This window comes from Cupressus sempervirens, chromosome 9, assembly GCF_028749045.1.
Source record: "Cupressus sempervirens isolate cs-2001-9-10 chromosome 9, ASM2874904v1, whole genome shotgun sequence".
In the NCBI taxonomy this organism is placed as follows: Eukaryota; Viridiplantae; Streptophyta; class Pinopsida; order Cupressales; family Cupressaceae; genus Cupressus; species Cupressus sempervirens.
This window is the reverse complement of record NC_143126.1, coordinates 187,740,147-187,766,344: the sequence shown is the minus strand read 5'-3', so window position 1 is coordinate 187,766,344 and position 26,198 is coordinate 187,740,147.

Sequence of the window (26,198 nt, the reverse complement as noted above, 5' to 3'; positions counted from 1 at the left end):
GTGCAAAGGCTAGAAGATACTAGAGCTTCCCAAGTCTAGATAGACCCTCAATTGTTTCCAGCTGCACCCAACCAAGTAGAAATATAGGGTGAAATCTAGGAAGTCTCTCCTCCTTCACAAGAAGAACAAGCATCCCCTTCCACCTCTAAAACATGAAGAAATATCAAGGCTCACATTAACAAAATGCAAAGGGTGATCAAAAGGATGGTTCCTTTCCCATCTATCCTGAAACCCATTCCTAAAGAGGGAGAAGAAGATGAGGAGGAGGAGGAGCCATTACAAAGAAGAACACAACTAGCAAGACCCACAAAGCAAGAAAGGAGGAGAAGTTCCACTATGATACTGCCATCAGCCCCAGAAGAACCTCTAGAAATAACTACTTCAAAGGATGAAGTACAACAATGGGTTGATGAGCAAGAAGTATAGGGTGATGATATATTCAAAATGTTAGATTTCAACTTCATGCCCATGGGAACGAAATTGATTAGGGACAAGATCAAGGATACCCTGATGAATGAGCTTCAATAGGAGGACTGGACACAAATGCAACCAAAATCACAAGGTCTTGATCTTACTCCATCATTCCCTTTACAAGTCATAGTGGTAGAAAAATGCTCAACTACTCCCTTACCTCCAAGTACTGAAGAAGAGTAGGTTCAAAAGGAGCCTTCACAGGAGGAAGAACCACAACAAACAACAATTGATGAAGTGTTTGAAGAGAGATGTATGGTTGAATACCCTCAGCAAACCTCCCATGATACTGAGGTACAAACTACAGGCTCCACTGAGACAGAAACCATAGAAGGAGAGCCTTCACAAAGAGATAGAACCCCAGAGAGGAGTGATAAGGGGAAAGAAGTGGCAGAACAAACTCCTTCATCCTCAAGAGGCAAGCCCTTAGTGGAATGAGTCTTGAGGTGGTTTTGAAAGGAAATGGTAAGAAGTAAGAAGTCATACTTTACCGCCATTGAAGAGGACATGTTTGATTTGATGGAAGTACTAACCAAACCTAAGTCCCTTACAAGAGAAGTAGGATTGTTGGCCTTTATCAACATTGACTGGAACTAGGATTTGTTCATATAAGTGGCTATCCCTCCTCCTAATGTAGATTTATAAGATCTAGGCCCACAAGACTATCAGATCAGAGAGGTTATGCTCGGGAAGCCCACATTGGATATCATTAGGCTGATGGTCACAATGAGGATAAAAGAGGTTTTTAGAACCTTGGAGTAAGAAGGGGCAGAACTCAAACCACTTCGTAGGCAAAATGAAATGTTAGCCAAAGTTGTTGGTCCCTTAGATCTAGAACACCCCAAGGAGACTCTTTACACTACATTAGAGAGAACAGATGGGGGAGGTGTGCAATTGAATCCATTTTTTAATGCATGTTAGTAGTGGTGGGAAAGTTTTGAGGAAAAGGGGTGTCTTAATCATCTGAGGAAATCTTAAGCTATTAAATGCTATGCAAGAAAATGTAGACAAGATGGTAGCAATTTTGAAGCAAGATTTTAGTATTATGGATGAGGTACGTACTTGGAGTAAGGATTTATAAGTATAATAGGCTATTAAAGGGAAAAGGTATAGGATTTTGGTAGACATATATATAGTGAAGGAATTAGATTTAAATGATGATTGGATTGAGAAAATAGCAAATAGTAATAAATTAATGGAAACATTACACATGAAGATCCACCGGCTCAAGGACCAAGCCCGAGAGTGAATTTTGGAGGCAAAGTAACATTATAGTGATGTGTGTCTAGAAACTTTTGAGGATGAAGAGTGGGAGAAATTAATGCCCATAGAGGTAGTGGTAGAGAAGTTCTAGAAGATTTTTGAGGAAGCTTCAAGTGATGATGACATTCAGCAGGCATTCAGAATAAAGGAAGCCTTGCTAGAGTTGGATACAAAACTCAAGGATTTTGTTGATACCTGTATTGAAGTAGACAACTATAAACAAAAGGTCAAAGATAAATATTATGCTTCAGATCTACCATATGCCAATAAGATTATTAAGATAATTGAGAATTTCAAAGGCAAACATCCAAACATTGCTCTGGTATGAACGGTGATAAAACCTAGAGGCCAAAATTTTAGTTTTGACACTTAATAAAATTTTATGATTTTGGACCTTTTGAGGTGTGTAGGTACGCAAGTGCATAGGTACATAGGTTTTCAAGTGCACAGGTGAGCTAATGCACTTTTCCAGAGGTGTGCCAACAGTTAACTACCAGTTCCAAAAATAGAGCTTTCCATTCATTGAAAACGCATTTTGATAGCAGTTTAACTCTAACAAACACCCAGTGAAGGATTAGCTTCTATTTTTGAAACTTCCAAACACTTCTACTTCAACTAAAGGCTTTCTTATTCTTTTTTTTTCATAAATTCTTTTTTCTATGACATGTAAAGGCTAATGCATTCAATTAATGAATATAAAATGGATGGATTCCTACTAAGCACCAGTTAGATTCTTAGTTTGTATAAAATTAGTTTGTTTATTACTTTAAAAAGCATATTATTGCATGAAGATATCTCTCACTCTCAACACAAATTGAGGAGACAATTTCTTATAAATACTCCATTGTAATGTAATTGGCATTGTCATTATTTTGCAATAAAATGATTCTTTTGGTGCTCACATTTGGAGTGTAGTGATCCTTGCCTAAATGTGTCATTGTTTTGTGAATTTATGTTCATGGAATTGTGGTTGAGCCAAAATTTTATTGCTTTTTTTTCTAGTTGTGTGATCTCTTTTAGTTCTAGTGTTTGCTATGGTTTTAACGAATTTTGCTAACATATCTAGCTTGAGAAGAAATCATTGAATTGTGTCTACATAACTCCTTCTCTTGCATGAGCACACTTTTCATGGCCTTGTGATTTGATGAAGAGTGAAATATCATAGGATTATTAAAGTTTCCCATCAAGGTTTGCATCAATAGAATTGAGGAAGCTTTGTTCTTTTTTTCATTGGTTACCCACCGATTTCTTTGAAAGCTTAACTCGTAGATGTGTTGTTTATGTAGCTTATGTCCATTAGGATTTTACTTTTACATTATTTGCTTTAAAGTTTTGTTATTTGCTTTACTAACCCCTTATTAGTTTATGAATTCATATTACTTGTAATTTTAGATTGCATTCATTTGAAAATTGAAAAAAAAATTAAAAAAGTTCTTTTGTGTGTTTTATTTTGAAGTAGCAAATAGATTCTACATCTCATCTAGAGTCAAAATTAATCAGCTTAGGCTTCCTCATGAACAATCACATTTATCTTCAACTGAACGATTTCTAGTAGGTCACATGATCACCTAGAACCTTAGAGTTAATTCATAGAATTGACTTTTCAAGAGAGGAGTTCAAAATAATTCCTACTGTCTAGCATCGTGCATAACAATAGCTCAACAAATCTTTGATCCTTCCTCAATTATCTTTGATATTGTCAACCAAAGTGGTGAGTTGCTTGATGAGATTTGTATTAGGATCATATTTAGCATCTGAAGCCAATTGACCAATAAACATTTTTGGTGATTAGTAGTGTATTTTTTCTCAACTTATTCTTGAGTTCTCCAGGACGTTTCAATTATTTTTTGTATTCATTGATTTCTTTTAGATCCATTTCTTTGATTATAGACTTCTTTTCAGCATCTATGGCATCTAGTTTCTCCTTTTCCTCTAGTTTTCTAGCATCCTTCTCAAAGAATTATCCTTTATCTTATGAGCTTGAGGATGAGGATAAAGATGAAAAATATTTTATTTACCTCATTGTCCTTCTCTTCTTTCTAGAATATTCACCATCTGTTGTCCTAGACATGCTAGATCCTCTCTTTTGGCTTGTTTTCCCATGTGTTGATCTGTATCACACCCTTGATTTTGAGGATATTGGCCCAACTACCATACCTCCTTATTATTTCTTATCTTCCTCTTTCTTTAGTGGTTCCACTTATTTTTATGGTTCTTCTTCTTTTTTTCTTCTTCTTCTTGCTCTAATTCTAGAGAACTTTCCTTTAGAGGTTCTTCATCTAGTATCTAAACAAGTTTGGGTAAATTCTCTTTTTCACCTTTGCCCTCTTCTAGTGATGAATCAAAAGTGATGGTTTCTTCCTCGATTGAATCATCATTTCTTTTTATTTTTACGTATGGGTAACTTGACACTTTTCTTTGTAGTTTGTTCATCAACCTATGTAATTAGTGGTTCATCTACTGATTATTCATATTTTCTAGCTTCAATTGTAGATGCTTCTTCTCCAGTCATCTTGGGTGTAGTTGACTCTCCTTCATTAACTTTTCTTTTCTCCTACTTCTCTTCTTAATGAGTTTCTTCATCTCTTTGACAACTAGAAGTTTCTTGTCTCCTTTCTTCAACTCCTCTATTTTTTTCAACTCTCATACTATGTTCTTCTTCTTCTTTTTTAGGCTTGGTTTCTTCTTTACTCTTGGAACTAGATGGCTCCTTGGTATTTCCTTGAGTGTGAATGAGTCATCCCTTATATATGTTGTGAAATTATTTTATGTTCTTAGTTGGGGGTAAAAGCACAAACTTGTGTCACCCTTTTGTAAAGGAAAAGGTTAACAAAAGTATAACTGTTCACCTTTAATGACATAAAAAGGGTATTATTATTTAGAATTTGAAAATGAAGTAAACTAACAAAATCTATAGAAATGGATGACGTTTGGGATTATAATTTTTATTAATTATTTGGAATAAGAACTGATATATTTTCCTAATTTGTATAGATAATTTTCTAGTTGCTAAAAATTAGGGGTTTAGTTCCCACCACAAAACTATATAGAAATAAATCTATTTCCATTTAAACTCAAACTATGTTATAGATAACATATATATCTAGAATAGTAAAAAATAAAAATTGACTTTAGAATTATATTTTCTCTTTTATAATGATTCAAATTTTAACTCACCTGAAATTGATAATTTTTATCTCCCACCACATTTTTCAAAATAAATATATTCTAACCAAAAGAAAAAATATACATTCTGAAAGAGAACTCTCTCCTCTAGAATGTCATATAATTTTTAAATTTTTATGATATGATTTAATATTTTTTCTTTCTCAAATTCAACATTCTTCTAAGTGTTGAAATGTGTGCTCGTAGAAACTTTCAATTATAATATACTATATCTAATTAAAACACCATAAACTTTATATCAAAATATTCTTGACTTTGAGCTCTATAAAATGGGTTTTATATGTTACTTTAAAAATATCATAAAAAATAGTAAGAGTTATTGAAACGTGAGTTTTCTAAAATAAATTTATTTTTCTAGTAATTGGATACAAACTAGTTTAAAACATGTATTTAATAGACATTTTCAATTAGAAATGTGCGAAACCATATATAACTTAGCTGGAATAAATTTATCTAGATCATATGTTTGAATAAAATTGATTTTAGGATGGAAATACTCAAATTTTACCATTCTAACTAGTCAACCTGAAAGGTGACATAGCTTTGTACTTTTACCCTTAGTTATACTAGTTTTGATGTTTATGACACTCTTTATGTTGGTGAACCTTCTTTTATATACTTCCATGGACAATGTCTTTTATGACTCAAACAATTTGGGTTTCATTTTGATTAGAGGATCTTGTACCATTTTCTTATAATTCTTTACACTCGTACTCCATTTCTTGTTCAATTTTTTTCTCAATTCCTTAGGTATCAACAACCCAATATCCTATAGTATTCTCTTTATTTCTCTCATGCTAGCTAAAACATTATTTATGGCTTTGATCTTATTATTCTTACAAAATCTCAAAAATATATTCTTTAAAATAGAATAATCATGCTTCTTAAAAATTGTATTAACTCCAATGGGGACTAATTTAGATTTCTTCTTAACTTTCTTCAATGTTCTTGATGCTTCTTCTTCAACATCCTTGGTTGCTTTAGTAATTATAGTTGCTAGTTTTACATCATTGTCTAATTCAATCTCTTCTCACTTTAGTTGGGCCAATGGAGATTCTTCTTCCTCTTGAGCTTGAGTCATTTGTGGTGGACTTGAATATATATTTTCTTCCATTTATTATGTGCTCATCATTTTGAATGATTTATTATTGAATGGTTTTGGTGGTTGGCTTTTGGTTACCCTCTATGGATTTGGTTTTTGAGCCTTCTTCTTCTCCATGAGAATTCTATTTCTTATCTCTACGTAAATGCCAAACCTTGGTAGGATAAAAATTTCCTCTAATGTTACTAGTTTTTCTATGTAGGTCTTTTCATCTTCCTCCTTGACTTCATAACTAAATAGTTTAAACTAGTGAGTTCTTGGTTGAACTGTACACATAATGTACTTTTTTGTGCTTGCAAGAAAGTATACTTTCTCTTTGAAGTTCTCCATAAACTCATGGGTATCCTTTCTCTTTGTCTCATCTCCTTCTAGAAATCCTTGAAGTATTCCCATAGCATAGAATTTCCTTTGCCTTCCAATTTCATGTAGACTTCATAGATATAGGCCATGACCGGTTGGTCTTCACTCTATTGATAAGTAGGAATCTAGGAGATTTTCCAATTAGATTGAAAAACATGCATACTAGTATAGATCCAAATCTTAGGGTTTGATCGTTGTGATCTTTCATGATCTTTCCTAGGTTCTCCACCATTTGCCTATGAAAATATCAAAATAAATCAATTTCAAGCTTGTTGTAGATAGCTTGAATTGCTCCATATGCAATATTGTTGGGGATATGATTTTCCCTACTAGTGTAGCACATCCTCTACCCCAACACCATGGCCACAAACCTGATCTTGGGGTTTGGAATCTCATTTACTATAGAACATGTTCCATCCTAGGTCTACTTCCCTCCAATCATCAAAGATGCTTGCCTCACCAATATGACATTCATCGACAGATTAGTACCAAATACATTGAAACCAATTACCCTCTCTATTAGGGACTTTGTGATCCTATATGATTTTTCCAACCATATGTATTACTCATGAATTCTAATTTAAAAAATTCTTACCAATCCTTCATGAAAGAAATCAAGTATGTCCATTTCTTTTCTTAGAATGGACCTCTCCATATCTATGTGTTCATCCTTTAGGGATCCTTTGGAGAAAAATGTGCTATACAACTTCCATATCTCCTTGTTACCTATATCCTAAATTTCAACCTCCAAATACATACTTATATCTTTGTAAGTAGAACATCATCGTGAAGTGATGATAGTGTTGTTTCATCTTCTACATCTTTTCATTTTTCTATGATGGTCTGGCACTCTATATAATCACTCTGTTGGTTGTCAATCAGGTTGACCTTGTATATTTCATCTTCCATTGTTCTTTCTTAGCTTCAAAGATTAATTATTGTGCAACCTTGTGAGAGATTCTTCTTGCAAATTCCCTTATGATATCTTAGGGTTTTGTAGTATGAAAGTATGAGTGATTTTGATAATTAAAAAGTATCAATAAATTCTAAATTATCATGTTTATTTTGATAAATTATAATATTGGGGTTAGAACAATTGAAAAAAGATTTTATCCACTACAAGCCATATGTCATTAATGCTCCTTATCTCTCTATAATGGTTACTATTTTTATTTTTGATCTTCCATCAACATGTTGCACTACTCTTCCTTGGTGTCAACATCTTGTCTTCTCTCATGTAGCCTTTAAAAATTTAGAGTAGGGAGACCGCTCTATGAATATTACTTTTTATTATCTAATCCCTCTAAGATTTATGAGATTAGTCAATTTTAGAGGTCTCACCACTGACTGGTGAGTTTTTAACCTCATCTAGATTTGTTTCATCCACTTCTCTCTTCTTAATCCACTTGGTAGAGAAGTCCTTCTCTAGATATTCTACAGTCGTGTTCTTCTCTTTCTAGACCATTGATTTACTACCTCATCTTCTACTTCTTCTATAATCTCTTGTAAGATTACCAATTTAGTGAAAGATTTAATAGGTCATTCTGATACCTTTCCATGGTCTGATTTTGTTCCTCGAGTTCATCCTCAATTTACAATGACTTGTAGAATGACCTTTATTTTCACAATTCATTTAGATCGGTGTGGAAAACCTATCCCTTCTAGTGGAGTGCATTGCCTTGGGAGACCTTTGGTTATCTCTTGATCTTGTTTTGCATTCTTCTTCTCTATTCCCATACTTGTTGCAATAGTAGCAACTTCCATTTTTTATTTAAAATTAGATATACACTATTATATAGTATAGCCATAAAGATGCCACTTCTCACAGTACCCTTGAAAGGTACACTGTTGAATAGGCATAATCTTCTTAAACCAACATACACTAGATGTGTGCCCTTTCTTTCCATAATAATGATAAAAAAAAATTTAGTAGTACCATTACCGTTTGGAGATATGCTTCCTAATCTTCTACTATTTAAGTTCTTTTCTCCAAAGGTCTCTCCTTTAGTTTTTCTTTCACCATGGTAACCAAGATCGACTATGCCTTGTTTCTTCTTTGATCCTTTAATTCATCATCAATCTTCTATGAGATATTATTGAATCTCCTTATCTTTTCATTAAGCTCATTTGATATTCTAAGCTCTTCAATAAGCTTGAGCACTTTCTCTGTCAATTTTATGAATTGCTCCATATTAGGACAGCTTCTCTCCTTACTTTTTAGCTCAACCCTTCTCCTTACGGTTGGTTCATGTTCAACTCTTGCTAATATGGTAGCATGTCATTCAGCTTTGGCTCTAATAATCTCTCAAGATATATCTTCCTTCTCCTTGCTCAAATGAGAAATGATTCCCTTTAACAGATCATTTTTAGTCATCAATTTAGAGGTAGTCTTCTTCTAACTACTCTGAACTGCTATGGTCCTCTAAGTGTTCAATAACCTATTGACTCTTACTATCACCTTCTTCCTCTTGGTTAAGGACTTCCTAAGTTTTCCCTTTAGGTCTTCAATGGTGTCCAAGGCTTCTTCTAGTTGTCTCCTTAGTGATTTCATTAGATCCTCCCTCAAGTGTTAGGATTAACCTCAAACAAAAATAACAATTACATGCACAAATAAACAATATCAAAAAATAATTAGATTGCACAAAAGAGAGAAAAAAGACACCAAGATTTAATGTGATTCACCCAATCCCTAGGTTATGTGCACTATAGTTCATGCCCCTAGTTTACATTTTGTTATTATTGCCAAACTCTTTTAGGCTAGTTTTATGCTCGATGATTAGTAGCATTATCTTTCAAATTATTAGATATTTTTTCATATTCAGTTGATTTTATGATGAGACTACATAGTATTATTTATTTCATGTATGCATGATGATGATGATAAGTTAGATGGATTATCATACATGATTTCTTATGCATACTTACCCCATACAACATGTGTATGGTGTGCGTGTATATTTTCTTTATGTATGACATTTTTGATGTGGTTAAGGAAGGGAGTTGTAGTCACTTGCTAGTCAGAATCTACATGATGCACTACTTCCTGACATTGCCTATTTAGTTTAGTATATATGTGTTTACACATGCGTGGATTTTATGCAGATTATAGGTACTGGGTATTGACTTCCATGAATTGCCGGGATGGGTGTACCATATCACATTATTTCATTGGTAAGAGAGGAGAGATAAATTCTTGAGTCCAAATCCTAACCTTTAAACCCATTTGTCCTAGAAACTTAGGACAAGTATCTAAGATTATTACCTTCTGAATGCATTGTTTGACATAAATTCGTGATTATAACCCTTTAGTTTGATCTTGTATGTGGTATTTTATGATGGGTTTTCATATTTCATCCTATAGGTCTTTGGTGATTTTTGTATTAATTCAGTCAAATTAAAAGATTAAATTAATGATTTAATTTAATGGAAATTATTATGATATTTCAATATTTAATTATATTTAATTAATTGGGAAATCGATTAAATAAAAAGAATTAAGTTTAAAGATAAAATTATAGTTTAATTTTAGAGCATAATAATATTTATTATAATTTAATAATAATATATTTAGGAGATCATTGGTAAATAAGTGCTAAGTATTATTATTACTTAATAAATATTTTATCAATTAACGCTTCAAAAATAAATTAAAGAATGAAAAAGATATTAATTTATTAAAGAGTTCTAAATTTTCATAAAGTATGCATGAGATTAAAATATAATAAATTAATTAAAAAGAGAAGGCAAGTAAATTTAAATAAAGATATTTAAAATTGCATAAAGTGTGCATGAAGTTTTGAAAAAGATAATAGAGAATTAAAAAGTTGTGATCAAGGAGTCCCCTTAGGTGATCACACAATTAGTGCCCTGAATTTAGGAGAGAACTCTTTATCAGCAATTGAGGGTACATTTTCAAGGGACCGGGAGTTTTGGAGAAGAAATTTTCAAAGAGAAAGTTTTGAGAAAAGAAATTTCTCTCACAATCTTTTGGGTGTTTGCAACCTTAGCATCAGAACTAGGTAGATTTTTGTGTTTTGTTCACCCAATTAAATTATGTTATAATTTTGTCTTCTTTTCGATTGTTGAATTATTTATCTAAATTTCATTGTGATGAATCTTCCAATATTTTATTTTGAAATTACTGGTATGTATGTTGATTTCTTCTATATATGTGAGGATTAAAAATATCATTCGAATCGTCTTTCAGTAGATTTTAAAATTGAAAATTAAATCGGGAAGGGATTTGAAAGAATGGTTATTTTTAAATTAAAAATTTGATTGGTTCATTGTATTTTTCCTATCAGGGTATTGATAGGAATTCTATTGAAATATATATATATATAAGCAAAAAAATTGGAGAGGATCTATTTTTTATAAATAAATGATTTTTATCTATTAAAAATATAATTTAAAAAATAAATTAAAAAAGGGGAGGGGATTTTACCCCACCTTACCCCTAACCTTTTTGGGTGGCTTTAACTATCGCTAACTGCAAGGTACTGTGATAGTGGCAGTACTCTGTGTAGACACCTAAAAACTTTTAGAAAATAAAGTATTTTTTATTTTTTGAAAAATTCCTGATGACATCATCATTTATTAATTTATTTATTTGTATGCCATTAAATCCCTTTATCTTAATTAAAAATATTTAATTAAGGAATCCCTCCCAAAAAAATTTAAATCTTATTTAAACATTATTTCTTTATTTATTAATTATTTAATTAATAAATTGACCAAAAAACCCAAAATAAATAAATAAATAAAAATTTGCCCAAAACTTGGCCAATTTCCTTAAGACCACTAACCTCTTCCAAAATCTTCTAATCCTTCTTTAATTTTGATTAAAGGCTAATCCCATCATTTCCTACCCCTAATCCCAACTCAAAATATTTAATTAAGATTAAATATTAATCCTCATATTTATTAAAAAAGTTTTAATAAATATCTCCTCAACCCAAACCCTTGAAATAAATAAAACTTTATTTATTTCCTAAAAATCTAATTTATCCTCATCCTAAGAAGTTCTAGACTCTTCTAGAAAGTCTTCATCCTCATCCTAGGAAATTCTAGACTATTCTAGAAAGTCTTTATCCTCATCCAAAGTCTAGACTCTTCTAGAAGATGTCTTTAAACCTAATCCTAATCCCCTCCTAACCTTGTCACATTCTCTAAACATGGGTTAAGACTTACTAACCCAAGCCAAAGTTAACAAATATCTCCTCCTTCACCCACCCTCATTAAATGCCATCCACTTGCCTATCCCTAGGCTAATCCTAAACCATCCTAATCCATCCTCTAATCATTTGCACAAGCCTAAGCAAGCTTAAAACCTTCCTAATCAAGCCCAAGTCGAAATTCCTCTCATCTCTCTCAAAATATCCCAACCATAAAACTTTATGAAGCCCACTAGGCCATAAATGACTCTTCCAAAGCCCTTTTATTGCTCTTACAAGCCATTATGAGGGTCTTTATGAAGATTTTATCCCTTGACCCTCCTTTTTTGACTCATCCCTCCCCTTTCCTCCATCCTCTCACCCTGTGACATGTGTCACTCCCTAATTTGGCTGTAAGGAAGCACAATCCATGTGCTCTCCTCTCATGCAATCTAAGCCCTCCATGAGCTTTTTCCCATCCTTGCATCTTAGCCCTCATCCCTCAAGCCTCTTGCCTATAAATTGGATCCTTCCCCTTTGCAAAATAACACAATCCATGAAGTAAAGTCATAATGCCATTTTAAGAAGCCATTTTACATCAAAACCATACACTCACACCCAAATTCCAACTCCATTTGAAGCCCTTTTTGAAGCATAAGCTTGAGCATACATCCTATCTATTTAGACAAAGCTACTCAACAAGAGAGCTTCTCATTGAGAGAGCCCATTAATGGCTCATATTCTCAATTGAGAGCTCATCTTAGTCTATCTTGAAGTTTATGAATTTTGTTTAGCTTGTAGAAGCTTTATTTAAATTTGGTTTCTATTAGCATACTAACATTGCTCATATACATTTTGGCACGCTCGGTGGGACCCCGCATGGGTCATCTTCATTAGCTTTTTTAGTCAAGTTTTGTATGTCATTTGCTGATTTTGGCTAATTTTGCTTGTTTTTGTGATTGGTAGGATTGTGTAAATTGGTTTTGTAGGTCCACAAGAGCATGAAGAAGACAAAGAAACTCATAGTCTATCTCATGGTGTTTGCAAATTTTTCAAGCTTATAGTTGGACAAGGCACTTGGAATTCTTCTTCCTCTTCTTGTCTATATTCTTTTTATTCCATCTACTTCTTCTTCTTCTTGTGGGAGATCTTGGCCATTTTTTTTTTAAGGAAGCAAAATCATACACACTTCTTTTTAGTGCTTAAAATGAACTCCTAAATCATACTTAAATCCATTAAAAATTAAAAATTTTCAAAAAAGAAAAAATCTTTTAACAAGTGAAACTAAACCAATCCAATCATTTGCATCCTTGCAACATCAAGGTTTTAGATGCATTCATGCAAAGTTAGGAATGCTTCATTTTTGGGAATTTAAAAAGAACTTCAAGTTTCCATTTCAAAAGGTTCAAAATCAACACTAAGTACACACTAAAATCTAAATCAAACTCAAAGCATCAATCAAGGAAAAAATGAACCTCATTTGCAAATATTTTAAAGTTCTTTTAAAAATCTGATGAAAATTAAGAGTCCTAAATGGTTGCCAAAAATTGTCCTAAAAGTTTTGTTATTTGTTCCAAACAAATGTCTTTTTGCAAAATCTTGAATGTTTCTTAGGTTTTTCATGCATCAAAACAATCTAAGAATATCATTTTTGGGCTTAAAATATGCAAACTAGAACACAAAATCTTGAATGAAAACCAAAGTCCAAAGAGTCATTTTCACTTTTGAGTCCAAAACAATCTTGAATGATCTAAGGTTAAAACAAAGCACTTCAAAGTTCTTAAAACAACACACAAAATCTCAATCTTGAATGCTCAAAGGAAAAAACTTGAATGTTTAATCACTTGTCTTTGAATGCATGTTGCTAAATCACTCTTGAGTGCCATGGATTAAAATCAAGTTTTTTTATTTTATTTTTATGAATGCATGATTAAAACAACAAATCCAATCTTGAATGTCATAGATCAAATAATCATTTTTTGGGGCATAAAAAGAATCCACATTTTTTAAATCTTCTAAGTTATAAAAACAAATAAAGACGCTTTGAGTAAGTTTGTAGTTGGACTCACCCTCTTTAATCACCCATCAATTTAACCATTGGTTGCAATCTCAGCGCCATCTATGGGGATGGGTCTACCTAAGAGGGTGTTAAGTGCTCCACAAAGATCAAACTCCACTCACTTGGGTCTTTAGTGGTTTTTCTAAGTTAGAAAATTCCTTGAATGCGCATTAATCTTGCTCACACTTCATTTGGGCATAAAAATTGGACAAATCTTGACGTGGAGGGCCTCCAGGCGCGCGCTTGGCAATCAAGTTTCACAAATATTTGTTTTGGGCTTAAAACAAACTCACACTCAATCTTGAATGCCTAACAATCAGTGAACATTGCATGATTTGGACGCATTTTCAATGACGCTCGTATTTCTTATGTTGATGATCTCTCGACTTTCATTATGCTAACGATGTTGTCAAATTGGAATGAACATTGTATGCCATAATCACAAGTGTCTTCAATCATAGCTTACAAAATCTAAATCATCAATTGGAATAAGCGTGTGTCTTTTAAAGCCCAAGATCATGTATGTGGTCTTGTTTTACACTTTTTAGGAGGCCTACTTGGGGATTTCATCACCCCTTGGGATGACCTCAACTCCAGCATTCCGGCGAAGTATAAAAATTGAGAGGTGAATCCAAAGACACCTCTCTTGGAATCAAGATTTTGTCACTCGTGCTAAGCCTCAAGGAACTCTATACCCTTGAGAAGTGAAAGAGGAGAAGTGGGTTACCGCTCCTCTTGGCTGTGTGACATCTTTTTGGTTTCATCTACGGATTTGGGCCTCACGTACCTTGTGTATATCGAGGACTCCCTAGCTATAAAAAATTTCATCCTTGTAGAAAGCTTCCTAGGATGTTGGTGTCTTTGACGTGCTTGCTCCAAAATTTTGTTTGCTTGTTTTTTCATAGCTTTTGAATGAATGTTTGCCAACTTTGGTCAAAATCTCAAAAAAAATAGAAATCTCCCATCTCAAGGCATACTTAGCGTAGTCACTGCCTCATCAAAAAATCATCCAAGCTCCCCCGCTGCAATCGAATCTATCTAGTTCCTTGCTTTAGAACAATCTCAAATCCAAAGTCTCTCCAAATCATCCCCCCCAACCAGCTAGCAACCCAATCCAAAATCATACCCAAGCCTTTAGAGAGTTGTTGTCATTTTGCTAGAATTTGCTATCCAATCAATCCGACCAATCCACCAACCTCACCAAGGTTATCCCTTTGACAGAGCTTTTTCTAGGGTAATCTAGCTTTGTCACTTGTTATCCCTCATCACCTTGAGCTAAAAGTTGGGATCCACAAGTGGTCAATCTTGTGCCATGCCCATAGGATCATTAGTCTATCCTTAAGTTGACACAATCTCCACCAATCCAGCGCATAGGAAAGAAAAACTCTCACTTTTTGATAGCATGCCCTTGAATTCTTCCATCCACGGGAAAGCCAAAAATCTCCAGCCAATCCTCCTTAGGTCTGTCATACATCTTTGACTCTCCCTAGGAAATCCTTCATCAGACAATCCAAAATCTATGCTTAATCCAAATCCAACCATGAGCTTCTGTGTTCATCCATATGCGAGACCCCATCCCCATCCGACTCATCATCAAAACATGAAATCCCAAACCTATCATGATGTGTTCGGTCATATTGTCCTTGCTCCCGCCACCTCCTATTCCAATGATGATGAAAATCTTGTTGACTATGACGGGTATATTGAAAGCCTTAGAGGCCTTCCACCAACCATCCCCCAAAATCCAAGAGTTATTCCAAACTATCTAGTCATGCCATCTGATATCCCAGCTTCTCCTCCATCACCCAATCAACCTAGCTTCCAATCTTCCACCCTCATCACACCAGCTATTCCTATCAATCCACCACCTCCACCTCTGACACACGAGTCTCCAAGGAATCTCCTAGAGGAAATAAAAGAAAAGCTGCCTCCAACAGTCGATAAGCCATGTCATCTAATCCAACCATGTGAAGTAGTCAGTGATGAAGCTTCCCCATCTATAATATCACCTCCATCTCCCATAGCTACCATCCCCATACCATCCATCAAATTTCTTAAAATCCTTCCACTTCCCACAAGCATCAAAATCCCACCACCCATCAAATCGCTCCAAATCCCATCCACATCTCCTCCTCCAAGCATTATCCAAATCCCATATAATGAACCTCATGCATCCACTCCCATCCATTCCTGTCAAGATCTTGTCCAAAAGCATGTTGAAATATCCTCTGATAGAATAGCAGATCTTACCATCCCACTTATTCCCCTACATAATCCGCTTTTACCATCCCCTCCATATCTAAATCCTACCATCTTACTTACTCCATCTCAAGATCCCTTTCCCTCAGCCCACCCAACTCAAGATCCTATCCTCCCATCTCCTTGCTTCATGATCATACATCTCCCATAATCCATGATGATAGATCCATCGAAGAAGAACTAATTATCATATCTAAAGCTCCAACTCCTTCAGCTAGTAATGGACCCACATCTTGTGTTCCAAATAATGAACATCATATTGAAAAAAGAAATGAAAATGTATTTCTAGATGTTGGTATCCCCGCTATTCCTGCATGGTCCCAAGTCCTTCCATCTCCACCCCAAAGTTCCCATCCATCTTATTTCGCATCTATTTTGGGCCCTCATCCTAATCCTTATCTCCAACCCTCCATTTTGGGTCCATATATCCCTTATCTAAATCCCACACCCTTTCCATCAATTTTGGGTCCTTACATACCTAATATGAATCCTTTATCCCCTCCATCTATTTTGGGACCTACACCTTCTCCGTTTCCATCTATTTTGGGCCCATATCCTTCCTTTCCTCCATCCATTTTGGGCAATTATATCCATCCATATCCTATGTTCCAATCTATCCTTCCATCCCCTCAAATCCACCAGCTAGATCATCAAAGGCACTCACCCTTGAATCCCTTCCAACCTTTAAACCCTATCACTCCATCAATTATCCCTCCATCTCCTCCATGCTCTTGTTCCCATCCCATGGCTAATAGAAGCACATTGGATGCCAAAATACAAAAGTATAAATCCAAAAATCCAAGTCTCAACATGTCCCTTCTAAAATACATGTTCAAAACAAGAAACATTTAATCCCAATCAAAGAAAAAGTCAAGAGGCCACAAAAGCCCAAGCTAAAAAGGTCAAAAATCATGTGGATACCCAAGATGCTCATAAAATAAATGCATCTCAAAGAAAAATCTCAATTGGCATCCATTCATGCTACTCAAAAAGCCTCATCCATCCATCCTTCATCCAAATCCCCATATAAGCATCCTACATCCCCCCAATCCACTTTTAGTCCATATGCTTCTTATCCTAAATTTCCCATCCTCCATCTTCCAACTCTACTTTTAGTCCTTATCTTTCTCTTCCTCCATTTTCTCCTCAATCTCGCTCAAAACCATCTTTCCCACTACTTTATCACCTCTCAAGGTGTGTGCCAATGATGATCTTTCCATTTTCCTCATCCATTTACCCACAAGCCTTATGTCTTCGCATCTATTATCTGTCAAACTCCCACCCACCATTCCACTTGTTCAATCCAATCCTTTTTCATCCATCCTACCAACATCTATGAGCCAAAAATAGCTAAAGAAAGCCAAAATCATTCCAGCTAAGTCCAAGGTCAAAAAAAAAGAAAAAAAGTAAAGAAAAATAAAGCGTCCACTGGTGAAAACTTGGCAATTCAAGTGCCTTCGACAAGTACCATGATGAAAACTTGGCAAACAAGCGTCATGCGTAATCCATCCATCCCCAGCTTAGCCTATCATCCTCATTCTTTTGGTCACATCTTGCCATCCAACTCCATCTTCCAATCTATCTACCTATCCTCCACCCTCCATCTTCCATCTAACACCATCCACTTATCTCCTGCAGCTTCAGCCAACCATCCCAGCTATCATCCATCTCCCTAGCCCCTTCAAATTTTTCCATCCTAGCTTCAATCCTATCACATCCATCATAAGACCTCCTTCCACATGTTATCTTTTGATTGGGGGCACTATATTCCTTGGAGATCTTGTCTTGTCCATCCTCCCTTGTCATTGGTATCTAGCTCTAGGCTATCCTCATGTAAACCCAATGTCATCTCTTTACATCTATCATAATCCTAGCTATCTACCATCCTATCCAACCATCTCATCCTACTCCTCTAGCTATCCCTGGTCACAAAATCTCTCATCATCATTGGATGCATCCTGTCAAATCCATATCTTTCACTATCACCCCACCCTTAGCTTTCGCATCTTACACAACAACAAACCATCCTGCTATCCTATCATCCTAAGCTTTTGCCTGCTTGTAACTATCTTGGTCAGCTTTAGCTTGTAAATATCTTGGTCCGTCAGCTTGTACATCCTCTTTAGCTTAGTACCATTGTATCTATCTAGTGTTCATGTTAGTTCGTCCTTGATCAGCATCTTGCACCCATCGCACATCTTGGTTAGCTATTCCAATGCATCCTTTAGCTAGATCTCCTGTCACCAAAGTGTTATCCTTCTTAGTTCAGCTTGCCAGATGCATCACTCACCCAGATCCATCGGCTTAGGTGCTCTCCAATAGATCCTTGTAGGATATAGCTTTTCTCATGTCTGATCTTGGTCTGTTAGTACCTCGTCCTACCCATCTCATTGGAAAACGGTTCTCTTTTGGATTTTCACTTTCTTTTGATTTGGAATCTTCCCTTTTGGGTCTTGAAGTATCTTTTCCGAACAATCTTTTCATTTCCTTCTAAAAGTTGCCACGATCTTCCATATCATGGTATACTGCGAATGGGGCAATCAGAGCGTAAGGTCTTGATCATGTCTTTTTCTTGTTTTCTTTTCTGCTTGTGGGTTACCCAGTGTCGTTTCCACACTGCTTCCTCTGGGATTCATGTGTGATACTGGGGCAATCCTTGCATATTTGTTTTGAGTCAGTTCGTCAGTCCTCTAGATAGTTGGTGAAAAGGACTTGATGTTCTTAGTAACCTTGGCAATTAACCAACAATCCTATAGCAAATCTAGTGCTCAACTACATGGTGGTACTTCTCTTTGAAGTATCCCCCTACTCAAAAAAGCTTCAATAGTTTTCCTTCATCTCCATTATCCCCCATCCATATCCAACATCCATCTCTCCTACCCCAACTTATGCATCAGTATCTCTTTGAATCACTCATCACCTTTAGCTTTAGGGATCCACAATCCTAGTCTTAGGGATCCACCAATCCAAATCAATCCACCAAGCCTCATCTTTCGAGATACATTCCTAGTCCTAGGGATCTCCGAAACCCATCTATCACCAATCTGACTATTTGAAATCCTATTGGATCAGCTTTTTAATCCCCTTATCCATCTCCCCATCCTAGATTCCTTTTATAGCACTCTGCTCCTTCATCCTCTGCAATCCCTGAGATCTTAAGCTTGCTTCCTCTTGTGCCTCTGATTCTCCCTTTATCATTCTCCCGTAGTGAGAGTTTGAGCTAACTAAACCTCTTCTCTTAAGCCAATCTGAGTCTTCTTGCTCATCTCAGATTCTTGTACTTTTCAAGAAGTCATCGAGCCTCGCTTTCTCTCCCCGCTGCCTTCTTGAGGGGGCATCTTGCAGTCCATTCTCTCCTCTTCTGTTCTAGCCTTGGGCATCTTATTTTCTTATCTTTGATGCCATGCCACTTGCGGCATCACATCAAAGAGGGGAAAAATGTAGACACCTAAAAACCTTTAGAAAATAAAGTATTTTTATTTTTTGAAAAATTCCTGATGACATCATCATTTATTAATTTATTTATTTTTATGCCATTAAATCCCTTTATCTTAATTTAAAATATTTAATTAAGGAATCCCTCCCAAAAATGTTTAAATCTTATTTAAACATTATTTCCTTATTTATTAATTATTTAATTAATAAATTGACCGAAAAACCCAAAATAAATAAAAAATTTATTTTTTGCCCAAAACTTGGCCAATTTTCTTAAGACCACTAACCTCTTCCAAAATCTTCTAATCCTTCTTTAATTTTGATTAAAGGCTAATCCCATCATTTCCTACCCCTAATCCCAGCTCAAAATATTTAATTAAGATTAAATATTAATCCTCATGTTTATTAAAAAAGTTTTAATAAATATCTCCTCAACCCAAACCCTTGAAATAAATAAAACTTTATTTATTTCCTAAAAATCTAATTTATCCTCATCCTAAGAAGTTCTAGACTCTTCTAGAAAGTCTTCATCCTCATCCTAGGAAATTCTAGACTATTCTAGAAAGTCTTTATCCTCATCCAAAGTCTAGACTCTTCTAGAAGATGTCTTTAAACCTAATCCTAATCCCCTCCTAACCTTGTCACATTCTCTAAACATGGGTTAAGACTTACTAACCCAAGCCAAAGTTAACAAATATCTCCTCCTTCACCCACCCTCATTAAATGCCATCCACTTGCCTATCCCTAAGCTAATCCTAAACCATCCTAATCCATCCTCTAATCATTTGCACAAGCCTAAGCAAGCTTAAAACCTTCCTAATCAAGCCCAAGTCGAAATTCCTCTCATCTCCCTCAAAATATCCCAACCATAAAACTTTATGAAGCCCACTAGGCCATAAATGACTCTTCCAAAGCCCTTTTATTGCTCTTACAAGCCATTATGAGGGTCTTTATGAAGATTTTATCCCTTGACCCTCCTTTGTTGACTCATCCTTCCCCTTTCCTCCATCCTCTCACCCTGTGACATGTTCACTCCCTGATTTGGCTGTAAGGAAGCACAATCCATGTGCTCTCCTCTCATGCAATCTAAGCCCTCCATGAGCTTTTTCCCATCCTTGCATCTTAGCCCTCAATCCCTCAAGCCTCTTGCCTATAAATTGGATCCTTCCCCTTTGCAAAATAACACAATCCATGAAGTAAAGTCATAATGCCATTTTAAGAAGCCATTTTACATCAAAACCATACACTCACACCCAAATTCCAACTCCATTTGAAGCCCTTTTTGAAGCATAAGCTTGAGCATACATCCTATCTATTTAGACAAAGCTACTCAACAAGAGAGCTTCTCATTGAGAGAGCCCATTAATGGCTCATATTCTCAATTGAGAGCTCATCTTAGTCTACCTTGAAGTTTATGAGTTTTGTTTAGTTTGTAGAAGCTTTATTTAAATTTGGTTTCTATTAGCATACTAACATTGCTCATATACACTATGTACTGTCATTCCCGCAAGCCCTTGCAACAACCACAGGGTGGCACAACCTAAAAAGGTTGACAGGCCTTTTCAAATAAATGCTTTCATTATTTTATTTTTTAAAGTTTCTTTTATTAAATATTAATTATTATATTTTATTGATATTTTTTATTAATATTTATTAATTTACTAAATATTTAATGAATGTTAATATAGTTATTTTATATAATTACTAATTAATTTAATTTAATGTAATTTAATTAAGTTTAATTAATAATTGAAGTCATTTAATGAAGTTATTTAAAATTATTTAATTATTATTAATAATAATATTTTTTTATTGAAATAAGCATTTTATTAACAAAAATAAACATTTACAAATATATGACAGCAGATACAATGTTGATTGCTATAACAGCATCAGCTATATTACAACAAATGATCATCCGAGTTAACATCGGTATTGAGAATATTAAAAATGAATAATGCAACTACTTCCAAATCTCCATCAACGCACTCGGCAATTCCTTCAAAGTATCAGCAGCCATGACTAAAGTTGCAACCAAGATGTACATATTCTAGGCTGAAAGCATAGACTTGAACACCATATTGCACAAGACTAATTGATGATAGTGTGATTAGCTCGAATTTTTAACTTTTCTTCAAAAGCACAAAGCTGATGATTTATATGTTTGAGCAACTTTTTAAGAACTATATTGGTCTAAATGGAAGCTTTCAAAGTAAGGAGCATAGGAAAGAAATTTGAAGTAACCATCAAATACTCAACCTTAGATGAATGAAAAGTGTGAGAAAAGAAAACCATACACCTTAACTGCCAAATCTGCTTAAGGATAATGTGCCTGAAGGATTGAATGATAATATTAGGGGCTGGAGAAAAACCAAGTAATGCATTTTTCTAAGACCAGGTTTGAGGAAACAAAGCTAAAAAGGTGGAAAGGAGGAAACTCCAAAGTTTTTGGAAATGAAGGCAAAATAAAAATGTGTGCTTAATAGTCTCTCTTTTATGGAAAAAGGGGCTACTTGGAGGAGGGTTAATAAAAAAGAGATTGTCACCAATTGGAATTTTGAAATGCAAAATTTTCCACAACAACAACTGAGCTTGAGCATCGGCTTTACACTTCCAAATGAGAGCGCTTAATTTGTTCCAAAAGGATCTTTTTAGATTACACTACCACTTGGTGTTAAGTCACTGGGAAAGCTAAATGGTAGGGATCAGCTATTTATACACAGCTATGAGTGGGAAACTCTAAAAAGTATGTGTTGGGCCATCTCCAGTTCTTTAAAAAACTATCATGGCAAGGTGTGGACATGAGGCATAGCAATTCAGGACTCAACAGTTGAAGGATTTGAAGGATTGGTCTTTTATAACTGGAGAATAGATTGCACTATGATTTGATTTTCTCTCATGATTTCCAATCAAAACTAAGGGGGTCCCACAAGTCACGAAACACACAAATGCCTTTCTTAAACAATTATCTTCTCTTGATATGTTTTAAGATAGCTAGAGGGTTATTGTTTTCCTAGACCAGTCGATTCCACCAAATGGAGGAGGAAGCAAAACTTAAACCATAACTTAAAGTCTGATCATACCTACAAAATTTCTTTGAAGTAATTTGACAAGCCCTCCAAATGGAATTAAAAGGAGTTGAACCATGGCTTTTGAAATAGGGGGCCAACTGCACTTTATCTTGCCAACTAACTATGTGCCATGATTTCCCAGTAGTAGCTATTTGAATATGATATTGAACTAGATGTTTCCAAGGTGTATCACCCTCTAAGGCCCTTACAATCCATTTTGTGTTTAGGAAAATTCCTTATGTGTATGGATCAATAATTCCCAAACCACCTTTGTCCCTTGGTTGGATACAATGTGTCCAAGAAGTTATTGGCAAACCTTTGGTATTTCCCCATTTGTTCCAAAGAAACCTTCTAATAAGTTGAGTCAATTGAGTGTAGTAGGTTTGAGAGGGTAGACAACAAGATGAGATGTAAACATGACTGGCCAACAAGATCTTATTAGCGACTTGGATTCTACCAACCATTGATAGGAACTTATTGGTCCAATTAAGAAATTTATTTTTTAATTTATTCATGAACCAAGACCACATCTCTTTGAGTGAAACCCCAATGCCAAAGGGAATGCCAAGATATCTAGTGATGGTTCCATGCTTAATCTCATGTCATTGACTAGGAATCCAAGGGGGTTGGGGTTTTCGATGGGTCATGATGAATTCAGTTTTATGCGTGGCTAGTTTTGACTCAGAAATACTACATAAAATGTCCAAAACATCCAAAACATTATTTACCTCCTCTGTTGAATTTTGTATAAACAGCATACTATCATCTACAAAATGAGAATTAAGTGTCTTTGTGTTGTGAGGCAATGAAATACCATGAATGAGTTTATTGGAATGAGCATGTTGAAGCAAATAACCAAGAGCGTCAGTTGTGAGTGCATAGAGAAAGGGTGCACATGGACAACCTTGTCTAATGAATTTTTGCAATGGAAATGGCAGAGAGAGCATGTCATTGACAATGACCTGAGCTAAAGCATCATGAAAAAGCATATTGATTTGTTTTCATATTTTATGTCCAAAACCTAACCATTGAAGCATATTAAGGATGAAAGGCCAGCAAATGCAATCATAGGCTTTATCAAAGTCAATCTTAATAATAAGGGCATCATGAGTAGTTTTTTGTGCCCATTCAGCTATTTCCCAAGTAAGGATTAGATTATCAAGGATAAATCTTCCACCCAAAAAGCCTATTTTCTCTAGATGAACAATCTTTTGAAATATATATTTAATTCTACATACAAGAGCTTTAGCAATTATTTTATAAGATGTGTTAAGAAGGGTGATAGGATGCCATCCATTAATAGTGTCCTCATATTTTCCTTTGGGAATAAGTTTAATTAGTCCTTGATTAATCCCTTCTCCTAATGAACCAATATCAACTCCCTCAAGGTAGACATTATAGAAATCCTCTTGAATATGGGGCCAAAGAGTTTTGTAGAATTCTACAGGTAGACCATCAATTCCTGGACTTTTTTCTAAAGCCATGCTTTGGAGAGCTACATCAATTTCCTCTATTGAGAGAAGGAAATCAAGAATTTTTTTGTAGTCAAGATCTATTTTATGTGGAATACATGTAGTTACACTCTCCTCAAGAAAGGGGAGAAGAATATCATCAACTGAGTCATCGGTAAAAAGATTTTTAAAATGATCATAGAAAGTATTCATAATCTCACAATGATTAGTTTGCCTCATTCCATCAGCAAACTTAATAGCTATAATGTGTTGAGCTTTATGCTTGTGGTTAAGATATTGAAAGAAAAATTTGGAACCATGATCACTGTATTTAATCCATTATAAATGTGCACGAATTTGTGCACCTTTTCCTTTGTAAGCATCCATTTTTTTAAGCATACTTTCAGCCTTGGCTACATTTTGCTACATTTTAATAAAATTGTAAATTATTTTACTCAAAAATCAATAAGTATTGTTTTAATAATTTAAATAAATAATTACCCTTAATTTATTTTGGAATAATGGACTCAAAATCAAATAGGGGTAATTGTGCATTTTGCTAAAATATAAGAAATGGGTTAAGGGTAAAATGTAAACTAGGGGTAGGCACTACATCCACCCCCCTAGACTTAGGCTTACTCCTAGAAGCCTATAAATAAGTAGGGATATAAATCTTGTAACCCAGATGTATCCTCCCATGTAGCTGATGACTAATTAGTAGGGTCCCATTGGACCCTTACCTACTCTATGGTTTGACCCTTGAGGGTCAACTCCTACTACTCCAAAATGTGAACTTGCTCTAAAGCGAGCTACTCATCCTCTCCCTACAACACATTCCAATCAAGAACATGTACCACATCAGGAATATACTACCGAAGTACTGAAACATGGAAAATATCATGAACATGAGCTAGGTTGGACAAAAAAGAAAGACAATAGGAAAATGGACCTATCCTCTCAAGAATCTCAAATGGTTCCACAAAGTGAGGTGCTAGCTTTAGATCCTTTCCATAACATATTGGACTCTTCTACAGATGCACTCTCAAGAACACTTTCTCTCCCACAACAAACTACTTATCCATCCTATGAACATTAGTATACTTTTTTTGCCTATCCTGTGTCGTAGACCCATGCTCACAGATGTGCAATACCTATTACTCCATATCTCTAACCATCTTACGACCCAATAGTATGTGATCCTCAAGACTATCCCAACTCAAAGGTGTATAACAAGGACAACCATACAAGGCTTGAAAGGTGACATGCCAATAGAACTATGATATTCATTATTATAAGCAAACTCCACTAGGTAAAGATAGTCCTCCCAAAGAGTTTGTCTATCCATCACATACATCCTCAACATATCCTCCAAAACTTGATTCACTCTCTTGGTTTTCCCATCTATCTCTGGGTGATAAGTTGAGTTGATGTTCAACTACACTCCAAGATCATGCTATAGTTCTATCCAAAATGCAGAAGTGAATATAGGATCTCTATCTAAAATTGTCATCTAGGGAATTCCATGAAGTCTCACGATATCACACATGAAGACATTAACTAAAAAAGATACAATGTAGGATGACCTCATCAGTGAAAAATATGCCACCTTAGTCAAAAAATCAATGGTGACCATGATAGTATCATGTTGATGAGCAGTCATAGGTAATCCCACAATGAAATCCAAAGAGATGATGTCCCACTTCCATTAACGAATGAAATTTGGTTGTAGAAGCCCTACTTAGTGTTGGTTTTCTACTTTGACTCTCTTACACTCAAGACACCTAGCCTCAAAATTAGTTAAATCATGCTTCATCCCTATCCAATAGAATAGATGTCACAAGTTTGCATGCATCTTCTTGACACCTAGATGTGCTGAATAAGGTGCACAATGAACCTCTAACAGGATCAATGTATGAAGCTCATCTAGTAGCAGCACATAGATCCTTCTTGAATGTCTCAAAAGGTCATATAACTCCTAAAAATAATCTGAAAACCTACCCTCCAATGGTCTCCCTTAATCTATCTCTCTGCTCACCTCCTGATACCAAATATCCATAGGAAGTGCCTGAAGTATACAGCTCCTCAAATCCACACTAAGAGTCGTAGATAATGTCTCATGTCTCCTATGACTCAAAGCATCAGCTACCACATTCTCCTTCCCCTAAATATGCTTTACCTCAAAGTCATACTCACAAAGAAACTCCATCCAATGCCTCTACCTAGCATTAAAATTAGGTTGCATGAATATGTACTGTAGACTGTGATGATCACTATGAAGTTCAAATCTTGTCCTAGTAAGAAGTGTCTCCATCTCACTAGACCATGAACTATCATAGCTAACTAAAGATCATGCATAGGATAATTTAGCTTGTGATCCTTGAGTTTACA